Source organism: Thermobia domestica, chromosome 6 (assembly GCF_964235325.1).
Source record: "Thermobia domestica chromosome 6, izTheDome1.hap1.1, whole genome shotgun sequence".
Lineage (NCBI taxonomy): Eukaryota > Metazoa > Arthropoda > Insecta > Zygentoma > Lepismatidae > Thermobia > Thermobia domestica.
In genome coordinates, this window is record NC_137459.1 from 69,394,214 (window position 1) to 69,411,884 (window position 17,671).

The 17,671-nt window shown below is 36.3% G+C and overlaps 1 protein-coding gene across 1 annotated transcript in view; it reads right to left on the minus strand.

Moving 5' to 3' along the window:
- Nucleotides 1-15,372, minus strand: part of LOC145688046 (uncharacterized) — a 139,664-nt gene extending 124,292 nt beyond the window's left edge. Inside the window, exon 1 of the mRNA XM_081761749.1 lies at nt 15,119-15,372. The gene's annotated coding sequence lies outside the window, so the exon portion shown is untranslated. The remainder of the gene's footprint in view (nt 1-15,118) is intronic.
- Between the last annotated feature and the right edge of the window lie 2,299 nt (nt 15,373-17,671).

The window sequence follows — 17,671 nt, forward strand, 5'->3', positions numbered from 1 at the left end:
TGGATATGAAACTACTTATTTCATTTAAATGCCATTTCGAATTTTCTTACAAAAAAAATCTAATTGTTGAAAATAAATCTTCGCGGGAAAGTAAATAACATGAATGTTTTCTGTTATATGTTCGATTCCCGGTAATATTCAGAAACGAACATAAATCACAAGCATCAGTTTCGACTTTAAGTAGTAATTTTTCATTCCATATACCTTCGCTGGAAGGATGCTTAGCTCCAACCAGTGGCGTATATAGGGGAACTATTGGGCTTAAGCCGCCCCCGAAATTGCACGTGCAACAATAATCTTTCTTACAATTTCTAAAGAAAAATGTAAGTGTTTATTCATGTGTTGTGCATAGTCCCCCAAACAAAATCCTAAACCCATCCAATCTGCAATCCAAGCCTCCTACCAATCCGAACCGAAACAGAGAAAAAAAATGACCCAATAAATTTTCTTATTACATACCAGTCGTAATTTCACTTGATTTCGTAGATCCTTAGATTTTACTTAAAACTTTCTGATTTCCAGCGACTGTTTAATGAAAATATTTGTAGCTATTTGTTCCTCCATACAACTCGATTTCATTTTTTTTTTTTTTGTTTGTTTGTTTGTTTCTCGACCGTTTTCAGATCAGGCTATATGAGACAAATACTATAGTTTAAGACAGAAATTAGGACTGCATCCAAAAGATATTAGGAGTTAGCACAAAATCAATAGCTGGAACAAAACCTAAACTACGTACATAAGAAATAAGTATATGCTGACTGAGCAGCTTAAATTGTAAGCAGTCTCGTCTTTTATGAAGGAGAATCGGGTTAGGTTCACGATGGAAAAATATGTAGCTTGGATTCTATGTTAAGCTGTAGGTGTATGTCTTATTTAACATACTCATAGCCTAAGAGACGTTAAAATACTAGCATTTTTACTTGACAGCCTATAATTGTAAAATAACCAGTGTACAATGATGTATTCTTTCAATCTATTTATTATGGAAAGATATATTATAAAGCAACTTGAACGAATATATGTTAATTCCTAATGTTAGCATTACTTCGAACGAATATGTTAAGATACAGCGTCACTGAGTTTAAATACTGTTCATTCCTCTTGCAAGAAGGTAAGAGTTATCAACCTGCAAATTACTAAGCAATTTTACTTTTTTTTTTCTTCTTACAGATTTATAAACCCTAATCACGTAATACTTTATATAAATTATTACGAGGCTCTTAAAACCGGCAGAGTTGTTAGAAGTTTGCCCACGGATTACGAAAGTTTCCAGGGTCATGACATCGAATGACCTTGTAGAGCTGGAAGACAACAGCTCATTCGGAAGCCTTCCCAACATTTCACATTGTCTTCCTTGTTTGACGTCTAACACTTTGTTTATTTATGAATATAAATGTCCCTTTCTTTTCATTAAGCGAAAATAACATTCTCGCAAGACTAAAAAAGAAAAAAAGTTAGTTTGTTGTCAACAAAACAAATAGAACATTCTTGAGGCTCTCCGTTTGAGTTTTTTTTTTCCTGTTCACTAACGTTTACATGTATTCCAGTTTCAAAATATTATATATTGTAGGAATGTTCTACTACATTGAATATCTACATTTTGAAACCAAAATAGTTCAATAATTTCTGACATACTGGATTCTATAATATATTATTATTAAAGGTCAATATGTTTTACCAAATCTCTCTCAACTTAGTCCGGAAAAGCGTTTTAACAAGGAAATAATTTTGTTGATCAGCGTACTATACTACTAAGGTTGCCAAAAAACTAACAAACAAGACGTCAAATATTTTACATTTTATTCATTCTCGAAAATTATTCGATTTACTTAGCACTGATTTGTCAAAATTTCATTAACATTATAACAATAATGAATAAAAATGTATGCAAGTTTTAACTGTTAATTTGCAAACAGGAAGTCACAAAACTACATTTAAAGTTGTTATTATTCATTAAACAGAATTGCTAACTTAAGTTTACTGCAAATAGTATTAGCAACAGATCATAAATTTGAGGTCAAGGCTCGAGTACTCTTTTTTTTATGATCTTCAGAAAGTTTGCAACTTTGCAGCCCCTCTAAATTTGCACAAGCTAATGTGAAATTCTGTACACGTCCGACTACAGGCTTGAGTATACGTAAATACATGAATTTCTTAGATTTTCTAAGCAAACAAGATAATTAAGAATATTAATTTAATCATAGGGTGCAAATTATTTAGTAAATTAATATATTCTGTGGAGAAGTTGACGTTCGATGCAGTAACATTACCGATCTGAGAAGTTACTAGCAATAGAATAGGCATTAAAGAGATGATATTGTTGTTGGCTGAAGCGTTCAATATACACTTTGAAGTTGCAGACTTGTATACGTCATGGGAAAATGTCTAAAAGAATTTTACAATTGAAGTATCATGACTTCATATATTTTCTTCAAAAAAAAAAAATTAATAAACTATGCTATCTACCTCAAAATTATGATCCTGTTGCAATCACTACCTTATCTAGCAAAAGCCCAAGCACATAGTTTGAATGTTAAGTGTTCAAGCGAAAAAAGCAATTCTTAAGCTTTATAGTTACGTTTATGCTTTAGGACAATGGCTAAGATCAAAAGATAGAAAATATTAATCGATACTTTTCATCACAAAATCAGAAAGTACTTCCTCGTAGGTCTTCGCAAGATATGTTACTCCTGTTTTAAAATATAATTGCTATGATTTATTATTGTGTTTCAGAGGTATAGACTGGCAATCCCTGGTACGCTTCTTCATCACATCAGTAGCGAATATGTGCACAGTTATTATTCATAACTAGTGCTGTCGAAATCGGTTTTTGAAAAAACCGAAAACCGGTTTTTGAAAAAAGTGAAATTTCATAAAACCGAAATGTCGGTTTTGAAAACCGCATTTGCGGTTTCGGTTTTGAAAACCGCATTTGTGGTTTCGGTTTTGAAAACCGCTTTTGCGGTTTCGATTTTGAAAACCGCTTTTGCGGTTTCGGTTTTGAAAACCGCATTTGCGGTTTCGGTTTTGAAAACCGCATTTGCGGTTTCGGTTTTGAAAACCGCTTTTGCGGTTTCGGTTTTGAAAACCGCTTATGCGGTTTCGGTTTTGAAAACCGCTTTTGCGGTTTCGGTTTTGAAAACCGCATCTGCGGTTTCGGTTTTGAAAACCGATTTTCTCAAAGACCGAAAACTGCAGAAGTCACAAAAATTCGACAGCACTAATATCAAGTAACGACGAGGAAACAGCAAAGAATCTTTCCCATCTTCGGCTCTCAGTTGCCAGATGGAGGGAAATTTTCCCCGGCGTAGGGAAAAAATGCTCAAAATTTGCAGAGGTGAAAGAAGATATTTTTTTCTTAAAATGTCTTAACGTGTAGGGAAATTCTTGTTTAGTATTCTTTTACAATTGGCAGAATAAAAAAAAATAAGTTGCAGTTTCTTACAAAGAGGCACGGCTATCGTTATTGGGAAGTAAAAAGATATAGAATAAAATATGATCGGTGTTCCCTTCACATATGAACTATTGCAGGTGTCTGGGACTTGCGATAAGAAACCAGTCAACACATGAAAAACCACAACATTCACATTTATCGGAGTGGCAACAAATCAACAATAAAATTGTGAATTTCGATCTAAATTTTTTTCTTTTCTTTTTTCTAAGAAAGGGAGGTGGTGTTTTTTTTTTGTTAACAAAAGAAAGAGTGGCAGTACTATTTAGAAACAAAGTGAAAGAGTAATGATAATATAAAAGATCTCAGTCTAAGTGGATGAGATTTCAAATTGAATTTCATGAGTTGCAGGTGTAGTGATCTTAAATAGGGATATACCTTATTTTCTATTTAGCTTAGTGTTGTCATATTACCAGCTTTTTGCGGGTACCACCCGATTGTCAGGTTCTATATTCGTCCCTCGCTATCTTAACCACGAAAAACCACCTGCTTTTTGGGATTGGAGAAAAATCTAAGACGACTTAGTGAATAAAGTGTTGGTATATTCAACGTAAACCGCTACACCTTTGACAATCTTAATCGCGATTGAGTTAAATTTGGAATTGTGCTCAGGCTCAGGCTGTGAGCTATCTGAGCAGTGCGCGGGTGTAGGGCCATTCGCTAATAAGAGATCTGCTCTAATGCACAATAGTTTTCTTTGTGTAATTCATGTGTTTTTAATGTAATGTATTGGAGGTTCTATACGAATGAATATTCTTTTGTAGATGTTGTGACAAACATACTTGAATTATTCATGCCTTCATAAGCTACAAGAATGCCGAACGACAATTTCAAGTGTAACTTTAACGACACTTATAGAAGCGAATTTACGTATGTTAGCCAGGGCAGAACTCAGTTTGAAGCAAAATGTACACTCTGGAAAACTTAGTTTCGTTTGAAAAGTAGGCTGCAGGGAAGCAAAGTGAACCCCACCTGATTTTTATATATTTTGTAAACTAGATCACGAGGAACACGAATCTGGAGTTTTGACATTCCGACTTCCGGAGCTCGAGATATTAAAACTAAGTTTAATATAGATATATTCTCTATACGAAACATATTATGTCCTGTGAGATATATAAAGGTAACCAAGAAAGTTCTGTCGCTTTTTGTGGAGGTCTGTGTTCAATTGATCCTTACACCGTGAGTTGAATGCGAATGGAGAAAAGGCGAAGGTCAGATGTTGGTGTGGGTATATCCAATATTCTACCTGCTTGTGGCAGTTCAGTTACAACGTGAACTTGTGTAAGGACAGAGTGAATATGGAACCTCCACAGAGCGTCATAAGGGTGTGTATGCTGTACGAGTTCAAACTTGGATCAAACGCCACTGCAATGAGGCGGAAGATATCTCAGGCCTTTCGTGAGGGTGTCGTGATTACGCAGACAGTGCAAGGGTGGTTTAGAAAGTTTAAGGACGATGACAAAACACTCACGAAAGACGCACCAAGTGCCGGAAGACCAACACATTTACAAAATGAAGATCTTCAGGTAGCAATTGAGGCGGACAGTGGAGAGACCTGTGAGGAACTGGGGCTAACATTCAATGTGAGTGGAGAAACCATCCGGCAGCACCTCCATCAACTTGGGAAACACTACAATTTGAGTCTATTGGTCCCACATGAATTAACTCCGGGCCAGAAGACTACGCGTGCAGACACTTGTGTTTTTTTGCTGTCTCGTCTGAGGAAGAAGCCATTTCTGGACTGGATGTTGACATGTGATGAGAAGCTCCATGGCGTCGTCATCGTTCGTTAAAATCCCATGAACTGGTTCCAAAACAGCTGAAACCAGTAATGCAGTAGAAAGTCCTGCTTTTTGTTTGGTGGACTGCTCGCGACATCGTGCATCGGGAACTGCTACCGGCTGGTCAGAGCAGAACATTAATGCAACTGTCTACTGTCAGCAGTTGAGCCGTGTTCAAGAAAAACTCAAAACCCTGGAGCCAGCACTTCTCAAACGCTAAGGGGTTCTCCCGTTACGCTAAGGGCTAAGCCCCACATGATTAGAGTGACCCGGGACACCATCCTACGCCTTGGATGGGAAACACTATTGCAACCGCCATACTCCCTGGACAGTGCACCGTCCGATTATCCCTGAACCATTTCTTGGACACTCACATTAGAGAACTAAAGTTCAACTCCGTAGTAAAGGTGCAAAATGCACTTGATACCTTCTTTGCTTCACGGCAAACCAAGTTCTACCGCGAAGGAATCCATGCCCATCCCGAACATTTTTCAGAAGGTCGTTGATACTGATGGGTACTATTTTTGATCTTCCAGGTACGTCTTAGGCAGGGGTGTAGCCACGGGGGGCCCATCGGTGCCAGGCTCCCCAAATGATTTCCTGGCCCCCCTAATGACCAGATGTTAAAACATCATCGTGAGATTACTTCGCTTCAGTCATTTAAAAATAACAATGTTTACATATAATTAATAATTTACGGTAAAATAGTACGGAAAAATAGTATTTTACCATACCGATCACAAAATAGTATGGTATTTCTTCCTTATAGCGATCCGAAAATAGTATGGTATACTTTTTGTGACAGTAGATTACACAATTTACGGCGATTTGTATTTGACAGTTTGAAGACAAACGTTTTGACAAGGTACTATAAATTCTATGAAATGAAATGAAATCTTTGAGTTTAACGTCCCACGCCTATACCGGTTAGGCCAAAGGAGACGGTGATTATGAGAAATGAATGAAATGGTGGAATGAAGAAAGTGGGAGGAAACGGAACCCCGAGAAAACCCATGAGTACGGTGTTCGTCCACCACAAAGTCCACACGGCGCGAGCTGGGATTGAACCAGGGACCCCTGAGCCACCGCGCCCCCCACTATAAATTCTATCATAAAACAATGGTACTATACTAAATCGTAAGTACATTATATTATTTATATGCTGTAATTAGTGTTTCAAGAAAACTTTTTATCAGATGGAAAATTTGGTGAAAAGCAACGTTTTTATTCAGTTTTTCAGTTTGGATTTCATTCGCTTTTTAAAATGCTATTTCTTGTAAAACAGGAAGTGAGATATAGCTGTTAATAAAATAATAACGTCTTTTTAGTCACGAATAATAAATAAACATTTTTTTTCAGAAAATCTTAAAACAAATTAAGTGCAATTTCAAAAAAAATCAGCCTTATGTATAAAATTAACCAAGAAAGTTCTGTCGCTTTTTGCGTAGGTCTGCGATAGTTGGCCCTCACTGGCGGCCGGGTTTCGTCGAGTCGAAACATATATCTCGCGTTGGGGTGTTGAAGTACCACCGCGTAGCAGCGACCAGCGAGAACTTCGTCTTGGTCCGCACTTCTTAGATTCTTCGCGGAGAATCGTGAAGGGACCAACACGAACTGTCACCAGTCTTGTGCATGCGGTTATTATTATATATTATTTTTTGCTGACGAATTGTTCCTAAAGTGAGCTGCGAGGGTCAAGAATAACCTCTGCCTCAACATCATGACGTGAAAAATCTTGAGATAAGTGCGATAATTGTATGAATTTAGATGACAACTGTCGTCGATAATTAGAAAGTGAGTATGCGAGAACTATGAAATAAAGTAAATAGACACGCATCATTTTGTTACAAAATTACATGGCGAACACATTTTATCTAATTTCAAACAGTTATCGTCGAATATACACGGTTAAAGGAGCACTGTGATTGACCAAATTAAAAAGATCTTAACGATTTATCCCTTTACAAGCGACGTTTCCTTCATCGCCATCGTAGCGAAGTGGGAAGAACACTTGCCTAGTAATCATAAGGTTGGTGGTTTGAGTCCCCTTCGGGGTAATTTTTTGGTACTTTTTAAAAGTGTTTTTTAGACTCACCTTAATGTAACTAAATCACACATATAGCCGATTTAACATTTTGGGGGAGTAATTTTGTGGTTCATTGGCGTTTTGTCGCATCTCTGCCGCTGGTGGCATAATTTTCAAAACGGTAGAGGGGCCACCGGGGATCGTCGCTGCGGCGCCGCCAATGTTTGGCGTGATGTCGCTAATTGCCCATTTGTGGTCCACCAACGCTTACGGCATGGGGACAATTCAGTGTGAGTGGTGAAACCATTCAGCAGCACCTTCATCAACTGAGGAAACAGTAGAAGTTGGGTCGATGGGTCCCACATAACTTGATTCCGGGTCAAAAGGCAACGCAAGCAGACACCTGTGTTTCTTTGCTGTCTCGTCTGAGGAAGGAGCCATTTCTGGACAAGGTGTAGTCATGTGATGAGAAATGGGTCCTGTACGAAGTTCCACGGCGCCATCATAATTGGTTAGCATCCCATAAACGGTTCCAAGACAGCCGAAACCAGTACTACACCAGAAGAAAGTCCTCCTGTGTGTTGATGAACTGCTCGTGGCATCGTGCATCGGGAACTGCTACCAGCTGGTCATCGCATCAATCCAACTGTGTACTGTCAGCAGTTGAGCCGTGTTCAAGAGAAACCCAAAACTCTGGAGCCAGCACTTCTGAATCCCAAAGGGGTCCTTATGTTACAGGACAACGCTAAGCCCCTCGTGGCTAGGATGACCCGGGACACCATTTTACGCCTTGGATAGGAAACACTATTGCATCCGCCATACTCCCTGGACATTGCACCGTCCGATTATCATCTGTTCCCTTCCTTGGACAATCACTTTAAAGGATGCCAGCTCAAATCCCAAGTAGAGGTGCAAAATGCACTTGATAACTTCTTCACTTCACGGAACACCAACCTCTACCGCGATGGGATAAATGGCCTTCCAGAACGTTTGCAGAAGGTTGTCGATCTATTCTTGATCTTCCAGATACGTGTTAGGTGACACATGAATGTCCGGAGGTGGTGGGTGAGAAAGCGATAGAACTTTCTTGTTTAGCTATATAGATCGGTTCTGTGTATTGAAATAGTTATGCACAAAGGTATAATGTTTGGTCGGGGGCAGTAGTTCTTGGTTAAACATAATACAAACTATCTGTAATATAATTTATGAAAGGAAAGGAAACCAAAATTTTCCAGTTTTTTTCAGGCTTCAAAAACACTAGCTGTAACACATTTTTTTTAAGATTGTAGCTCCCCCCTTCAAAAACGACAGGCCCCTCCTACAGAAACCTGCTGGCTACACCCCTGGTCTTAGGTGACATATCGATGTTCTAAGGTGATAGGTCAAAAAGCGACAGAACTTTCTTCGTTAATTTTATACATACTATGTAAAACTACTGTATAAGTTCTAGTATCTCGATTTCGGGAAGTCGGAATGTCAAAATTCCTTAAGATTCGTGTTCCTCGTGCTCTACTTTACAAAATATATAAAAATCAGGTGGGGTCCAGTTTGCTTCCCTGCAACCGAAAAGTACCTTGGAAGTGTCATCAAAGAAGTAACTAAAAAAAAGTGCAAATGATCCCAGGTCAGTATTTGTAACACACAAGTTCACATCAGTACTTACGGAGTTCTAAACCGTAAGAAAGTGGGAGGAAACGGGAGCAAATAAAAAAAGTTGAAACACAGACATAAATCAATACAATTGTCTCGATCGATAGATGCTTTCACAATTGTTAAAAGGTGTAATTAAAAACATTGGTTTCCGTTTTGAAAAACGCATTTGCGGTTTCGGTTTTGAAAACCGCATTTGCGGTTTCGGTTTTGAAAACCGCTTTTGCGGTTTCGGTTTTGAAAACCGCTTTTGCGGTTTCGGTTTCCAAAACCGCATCTGCGGTTTCGGTTTTGAAAACCGCTTTTGCGGTTTCGGTTTTGAAAACCGCATTTGCGGTTTTCGGTTTTCAGAAAACCGGTTTTCTCAAAAACCGAAAACCGCAAATGTCACAAAAATTCAACAGCACTATTCATAACAATTGACACAGACATAATTTTAAATTAAACTCGCAATATAACGGGTAATTAAAATTGCTAAACTATATGCATGTAGTTTAAAATGTCAAATAACCTATTGTTCAAAGAATTTTAATTTAACATACCTGCATTCATGTTCAAAAATTCCAGAAAGAACAGTTTACTTGATACAGGCCCCAAGAATCATAAAACAGTTGTAAATAAAGAAAAAAATAGAATGTAGGAAATTAGAGGTTCTGGTCATGCTGTATAGATCTAATGTCGTGCCATCATAATACATTATTATTATTATTATTATTATTATTATTATTATTATTATTATTATTATTATTTGCTGGTAGATAGCACAGAATAAAACTTTATAAGTACATGTTGTACTAATAAGTTCTAGAGCACCACGTTTTATTTAATATTGTTTTTATTTATATTTACGTTTTGTATATTATTTTTGAATTTTGTTTTTAGCTTTATAGCTGCATTACGGGAACTGTAAAATGGCGGGAAATTTAGTTGATCTTACTCTATAAGAGCCAACATAATCTAAGTTCTTTCTTGAGCACTTTTTCACACAAAAACAAGTGCAAAACTGAATTCTAGAAATATTTGAACTCTTTTAACAGTTAAATCGGTTACACCTCAATAATTTTCAATAACAATAGCACGACTATGAGCAAGATGTTTTGGATTTTTGGGAAATACCTGAAAATCAATGTAACGCATCCGTTACATACCAAAGTTTTTGAATGTAACTTTACGGAAATCGTGTTTACTACCTAGAAATGACATCTTTTGCTTTAGGAGAGGCGATTTGTGCTTAGTAGCACTCATTATTGGTTAATTAATCCAAGCAGAATGCCAAACAACTTTTCAATCTTTAATAAGAATCCTCATTGGGAGAGACTGGTAATTGCAAGTCAAATTCCGAAACTGCTCCCACATTGTGCAGAAAGTGGATAAAATAGTTTTTTTAAACATCCCATACACGTTAGTTGTCAAAATGTTTCTACATAGTTTTAATTCTAAGGCAATTTAACGTGTCATTGGAATTGCTAATGTGCAACAAACTTGTGTTTTGAGAGATTTGGTTTGATTTGATTTTTGAGTGTAGCGTCATTTTCAGCAGCGAGGATACATGAAACAGCTTAATGTTGAATAGGGCAATATAAGCTTCTGTCTGGCATCGAACCCAGGTCTCCCACACCAAAGGTGCGTACGCTCACAGCCTAGTCATGAGAGAGCTATGAGATATAGGATATACTGTAAACACCAGAATTGAGTGTACAACATGAATTACTTTTAGTCTGATATTTTCCATGTATCAATGTTAATTGCTCCCACTAGAAGAGTCATAACTACACCGTTAACTAATTTAATAAATAAAAGGATGCATTAAATAATAAATTCGTACTGGTAAAAAAGTCTCTTAAAATGATCTGGCCTACTAAGTCTTTCAATAACCTTTAACTTTGAAGGAACATTTAAATTTATGTATGTTTCATGAATAATTACAGCGTGATTCAACCAGATTTCAATCGCTTCATGACTAGTTTTCTACTATAGCCAATGCATTACTCCATGCCGCCAAATATCATAAAGGAAGCAGCAGCTACATATTGAAACTATAAGTATGTTAAATAATCTTTACGCAAACTTAATTTTTCTAACGCTAGGAAGATTCCACAGATTACATATATTTGTGCCTCCGGTACAAGCAAACCTACGCATGGAAGGAAAATTTAGTAAAATATGAACAAAAATAGTTTCATGTAAACTAAAGAAAACTTTCTTGCAGCCCACGGCAGCCCAGACAGCTTTTATTTTGCCTATATGTGATCAGAACATTAGCACCATCGTTAGTTTTATATTTGCAGGAAGGAGTATTCTATTCACTTGCTTCACGGAGCTAAGTAAACACCAAAAAATTATCTATTTCGCAAGAGAATCAAACACGGAATAATATGTGCACTAAAATATGCACGATTAACAAATAATTTAATTCATCAATGCATTTTAGCGTTTCACATACTGCACATTTCATTGCAATATTTCTTAGCTTTATTTAGATTAACATATAGCTGGGGTTATTACAATACTCAGAAGTCTCGCTTTCATGCACGAAAAGAGTCATTATTCGATACTTTATAGCTTAATTTGATGCGTTTTGTGTTTTATATGTCTAGCCTTTGATATCTAGTATATCTGTCTTTGAAGGGCTCTGTATTTACCTATAGACTAGGGCACGAAATATCAGGTCTGAATCTAGTAGCCAGGTCAGACAGTTTGGTCGCCATTTTTCCAAAGCGAACAAGGTGAAGACCAAATGTCTATGTTAAAATATTTGGTTACCAATGACAACCAGAAGACCGGAAGTTTCGCGTTCTGCTATTGACGAAATTACATCGAAAAAAATGACTCTTCCCTTACAAATTGGGATCTTTCCTTTACGCCAAAGTATTGTAATTTCTCGGATACGTTCGTTACATACATTACAAGACAATACTCATTTCATTACTTGCTAGAGATATACTCGATACTGGCTAAACTGGATAACACGAACATGTTACTTAACATGTGGTGCTAAACTTGAAATTAGAGTCCACATCACATACGGATCAGAGATTTATTTTTAATATTAATTTGGAAAGGTAAACATGATTATTAGTTAATATCGCACTAATTACCGTAAACATCGTCATAAGAAATACTCTTATGTACAGTAGCCAGTTTTCTTTGTCCAATAACTATGAAATGAGTTAATCACCTAATTGGAGTGTAGACTTCAGTAATATTGAGAAAATGCACGTCAATGAAACCGTATTAAAATTGATCCAACGTTTGACAACATCATATTTAGGGGATGTGCTTGTACTGTTAGCATTCGTATATAATCACTAATAGTAAATTAATAATATAAATAGTATATACAAAGTCCAAAGATGTAATACGGAAGACAGAACATTTTTTTTTTGTCTAAAAAGAAAATGCTTTTTTTTATTTGTTCTTGAACATTCATCATTTAGAGATGGTACTTACTCACACTTCTTTAAAATTGAACTATGGTAACGTTCAAGATATTTGAGCAAATATATTTAATTAAGTCAGCATCCTCTCTTTTCAACCTTCACGTACTAATTAGATATGTTTTTATTCCAAATATTGCATTCTAGTAAAAATAATAATAGCAAAATCTCACATTAACCACGACCTCGGAAAGTTAATTCTGAGAAATCCAATTTGCTGTTGAATAACGGTTGGCATAGAGATTATTTCTAAATTTCAAGAAAAATATTACATTATTCATTTCGTTAATTAAAATGTAATAATAATAATAATAATAATAATAATAATAATAATAATAATAATAATAATAATAATAATAATAATAATAATAATAATGATAATAATATAAAACGTAATTAATGCGAGTTTTCGTCTACTCAAGAAACGTCTTTTGCTAATGTTGAAGAAAATAATAGGCCTAAAAGTAACAATTCTTAATTATTTTATCTTATATTGTAACATATATACCTTAGTTCATTCCGTAGTGAAGATAGAAGTAAATTAGAAATTAATTTTAATTACTTTCCTTGATATATATACGCAAACACTTTTCATCGCATTTTCACTTTCAAGTCTAACAGGCATGGCTATTGAAAGATTTATAATGCAAACTTTCGTGCATCAAAAGACATGCTCAACCAACATGAATATCACAAAAAACTGTAGTAGCTGATAGGTATTGAAAGTCCATGATATTATTTTGAAATATTATATGCTTGTAAGAACATGACATTGTTGTAACTAATTAGTAATACGTAATACAAAACTCATACAAAAAGTATGTAGCTGGATCAAGCAGAAAATAAAAACCAAACTGAAGGTTAGCTGTCATCCTGTAAACTTGATTTGTGATGATGGAATATGAATTGTCGATTATCCTCCTCCTCCCCCACCCTTTCTGCTCAAATCATTTGGTAAGACAGTTGGAAGGATCTATGAGTTGGTTGAGAGAACAATAAGTCATAATAATCCGTTAGAGGAACAACGATTACGCTTACTGTTGTGTTGTTTTATAGTTGTGAAGCCTCCCAAACCGGTTTCTGTTTCTCAATATGAAGATTACACCAAACCCGCAAGTTTCATGGTTAACTTCAGTGAGACCTCTGTGCCTATAGTGAGTTGGAAAGCCAGCCAATGCAGTAACTTGCATTTTTATTGTGCATAAGATTACCATATAGTTATCACGAACAAGTATTTTCATGCCAATTACAATATGCAGTAAAATATATTCTACCTTGTAACGTAATTATGGACGGAGTTGTTATTTTTTCCCCCAAGGTCAGTTCTTCGGACAACTTTATTTCCAAAATCCCAAGAATTTGCAATTATATAATATAGTCTATTTGAAGAAGAGTGTTGGTAAACACAACTTCTCTTGGTGTTTTCAACAAGAATCGATCGAGGAACCAATACTAGCGTCTACAAGACCGAGAATGCATTTAATAACCATAAAAAATTCTGAACACTAGAATGATATTTAGAAATGTCGAAAATGAGTCAAAAGTACACATTGCAACTTAAAAAAAAATATTCCCGGTTTCTTCAGTTAAGCCTGATAATTTTCCAAAAATCTTATAATGAAGCCAATATCTGAATAACCCTGGGAACTTAGAAAGGGTGCGATCATATTTTCCTTGGATTCTTCAAAAACAAACACGTACATGGGTTCTTTATAGTGGTTTTAGTTAGTACCTATATTGCATACTATTGCACAGACCCTGTAATCAGTTACAGACACAGTCATTCCTTTGATTATTCAGTGAAAATTTCAAACCCTTAATTTGTTCACGATCTACATCAAGACCACCTCACCTGTATTTGCATTACAGCCCAATAAGGGCTATGATCTGACAGTCGTCGATGATGCGTGGTCAGCTCATTCACTCCCATGGCCGTTATTTCTGGATCCTAGCTTAGAGTTTGCTATCTCTTAATTCACGTGTCTTTTCAGTTATTTTACGCTGGATTAAAAGTGAAAATATTATATCTCCACCGGGAAAAGAACCCGGAACCACGCGCTCCAAATACCCGTTCGCTAATATCTTTACCACACGAAAATAGCTATGTTATTCCTCAGTTTCAAAATTTCGAATGATCAATATAATATCAGTAAATACTATACTACCGAACGTATCTTAACTTGAACTTGCCAGCATCGTCTTTCAATAATGACACCACAGTGAAAGAAGTGATGTTGCTAAATCACTAATAGGTTCAGTTTTGTAATCAATCAGAAGAGCAATCGTGCTTTCGAGACTCACGGAAACATCAACTATTTAAAAAAGATGTTATATTTGATGGAAATGTCATGTTAAAACAAAACAAAAAAAAAAAAAAAAAAATAGACTTAACATACAACTTTCACACGAATAACGGTAGCACCTTCACCATTGTTATCTTTAGTGAACAGATAAGGACACTTTTGACAAGGCAGTATCGTTTTCACTACTTTCATCCAAGAAACCTTACTTGCTGATTGTATTTTTCTTGGGAATTGGTCCAAACATGGGAATTTTTTCCGAGGCCGGCTTCTCTCTTGGTGTTTTCAATCCTACAAGGTCTCATACGAAAAGCCGGTAAAGCAACTTGATCGCTCCAAACATCACAATTTGAACAGAATTGACAAATTAAATGTACTAAAATGAAAACTTCGGAATCATTCAGCGAAACCTATAAAGCTAACATATAAATAATTATTAATTAAGACTAAATATTGTAAGAAAGACTCACCCGCCACGCCCGAAAACCTTGAACACCAGAGGTCTAACAGTTGAATTTCCGGGTCAAATTTACAGAACTACTAACTCAGTCATCCAGAAGAAATATTTTTCTTGCATTCGGTGGTTGTATTACTTCTTGAATATACAACGTTATTCCAGGGACACATACCACTATCAACAAACACTTCCAAAGACAACGCACAAACACACCTTCTAACCACTTCGTTCACGGATCTATCGTGTCTGTTCGCAGACTGAACACTGATGCCAGTTTTGTAACAGTGAATTTCCCGTCCGAAGCCATGAAATTTCCCGATTAGACGCAAAATTTCCCGCCAACTAAAATAGATACAGTTTATAACACCTAGTGATAAATAATTTCGAAAAATATCTTTTCAGAGGGCCTATAACGTGCAGTTGAACTCATTCTCGTAACGTAGAAGCCACTATTTACAATTATGCATGATAATATCACAAAGATGCTGGCACAATATTCAAGAACACTGTGAACTTTTTTTTTTTTTTTTTTTAACGAACATCATGTTTTCCTTTATGGTTTGGAAGGGAATGTTGTGTTCGGCAAAGAAACACAATACAATTTTCTGGTCTTAACAAGATTTTTGTTTTGCTGCACATTACTTGTTCCTTGCTAAGAAAAGAAAAAAAGCTGTAGCAATAGACAAGGTATTTTGCTATTGCATTACATTAACTAGATGCTTAAAGATTTTGTGTGATACTGAAGCTCACTTTTACTACAAAAGAGCTCGATGTTACGGGTCTTATACCTAGCTTTGGTATCGATTCCCGATTCCTGCTTTTTCCTATCATATGTACCGGATGGATTTGATATTTCCTTTCATTATCGAAACAGCAGTGACACCTGTGTGCCTGCCAAAACACAAAACCACAGACAACTGTACCCAATTTGTTTTGGAAACAATAAACCAATCTCACATGTGCGAGAGGAAGGATAGCACAATGGAAAGATCAGGTATTTACTCACGGTCAGTTCGCAGCACGAGTCCATAGTACCAGACCCTTTTTGTTTCATTTTGTCTTTACTACTCGCTTGTGCTGGCTATATGCCTGCTTAGTTGGTCAACATTGAGATAAGTCAGTGAAGGAATTGTTCATGTGAGAGAGAGAAGAGTAAAAGAAGAAAAATGAATGAATGATAAAACATACCAGAAAAGTTGAGAATGTCAGAATTTCCCGTTTTCAGCCTATTTTAAAGAAAAATTCCCGCATTCCCGGCAGTGCTCAGAATTTCCCGTTTTGCGGGAAATTTCCCGCCAACTGGCATCACTGAGACTGAACTGTTGATACTTCTTCGGTGGAGCAAGTGCAACCATTACATCACAGTTCTCTGTGAACTGGAACTGGAACTGTTATCTCTGGAGCTGCTATCACTGGATTTGATACCGCTTTTATTTTCTAAGCATTGCATACAATTCAGTTTGGATACTAATTCGTTGAGAAGAAAGTAATAGTAGTAGTAATAATAAAAAAGAGATTGGGAATTGGAATTCAAAATTTCTTGGACTGTCTCCAAGAACAAGATTGCGAATCTTCATTCTCTGATGTTCCTTATAGAATCTGTTCATCAATACCCCAAATGTATGATGTTTAGTTCTAAAATCGTAAATGCTGTACAATTTACTCCCAAAATCAAGCGGTATGGTTAAAGGGAGCTGGTTACTAATTACGCACCCGAAATATCGATTCCAGAAGTGTGCTAGATATGCAGCTTTAAATGTTCTTTATCATTATTGTAAATGACAGAACAGTGAATTTAACGATGGGTTGTGCTGATTGCTTTACCATCCTGTACACTGAAATGCATACTCAGAAGGGTGGGGTACATAGAGTGTTAGTTAAACAGTCTACAAAAAAATACCTTCAGTTAGACCAAGATGATGAGAGGACAGGGGGCATACTAATGAATCCCTTTCGCCAAAACTTCGTAACTCTTTTTAATACTTGTGTTTCGTCTGCACCAGGAACGCACTCACAGGGTCCACCTGATCCGAATCCAGTCCAATCTAAAGAGGCCTTGTCGCTTTACAAGAACTTTAGCGAAAAAATCTTGAAACCCAATCTTTCTATGTACTGTGTACACATTACAACTTCTTGAAAGCAAGAAAGGTATTTCTACCTATGCAGCATTGCACTCTAGTGGACAAACAGTGAACCTCCTCATTAAAAACGTGTATTTTGATGCACTCTCCCTCCCTGTCGAAAAGAATCCGTTGTTTCGGAAGCGGCGAAACTGGTTTTTCCTTTATGTCAGCGGGAGGGCGATAACAGGTAGCAAGCAAGACGTCCCAGAAAGTTGCACACTGTTCAACTCCTTGCAAGATGGAAAAAAAGTTGTATAACCCTTTCAAGACTATGTGTACATGATGAAATATGGTAGGGCTTCAAGATTTTTTTTATGACAGCTACAAATTCTTGTAAAGTGACAAGGCCTCTTTAGTAAATCGACAAAATTTGTACACTTTCTTAATAAAGCTATACTTGCTTTAACAGAGAATAATTGATGTGGCCTAAAATTTGATCTTAC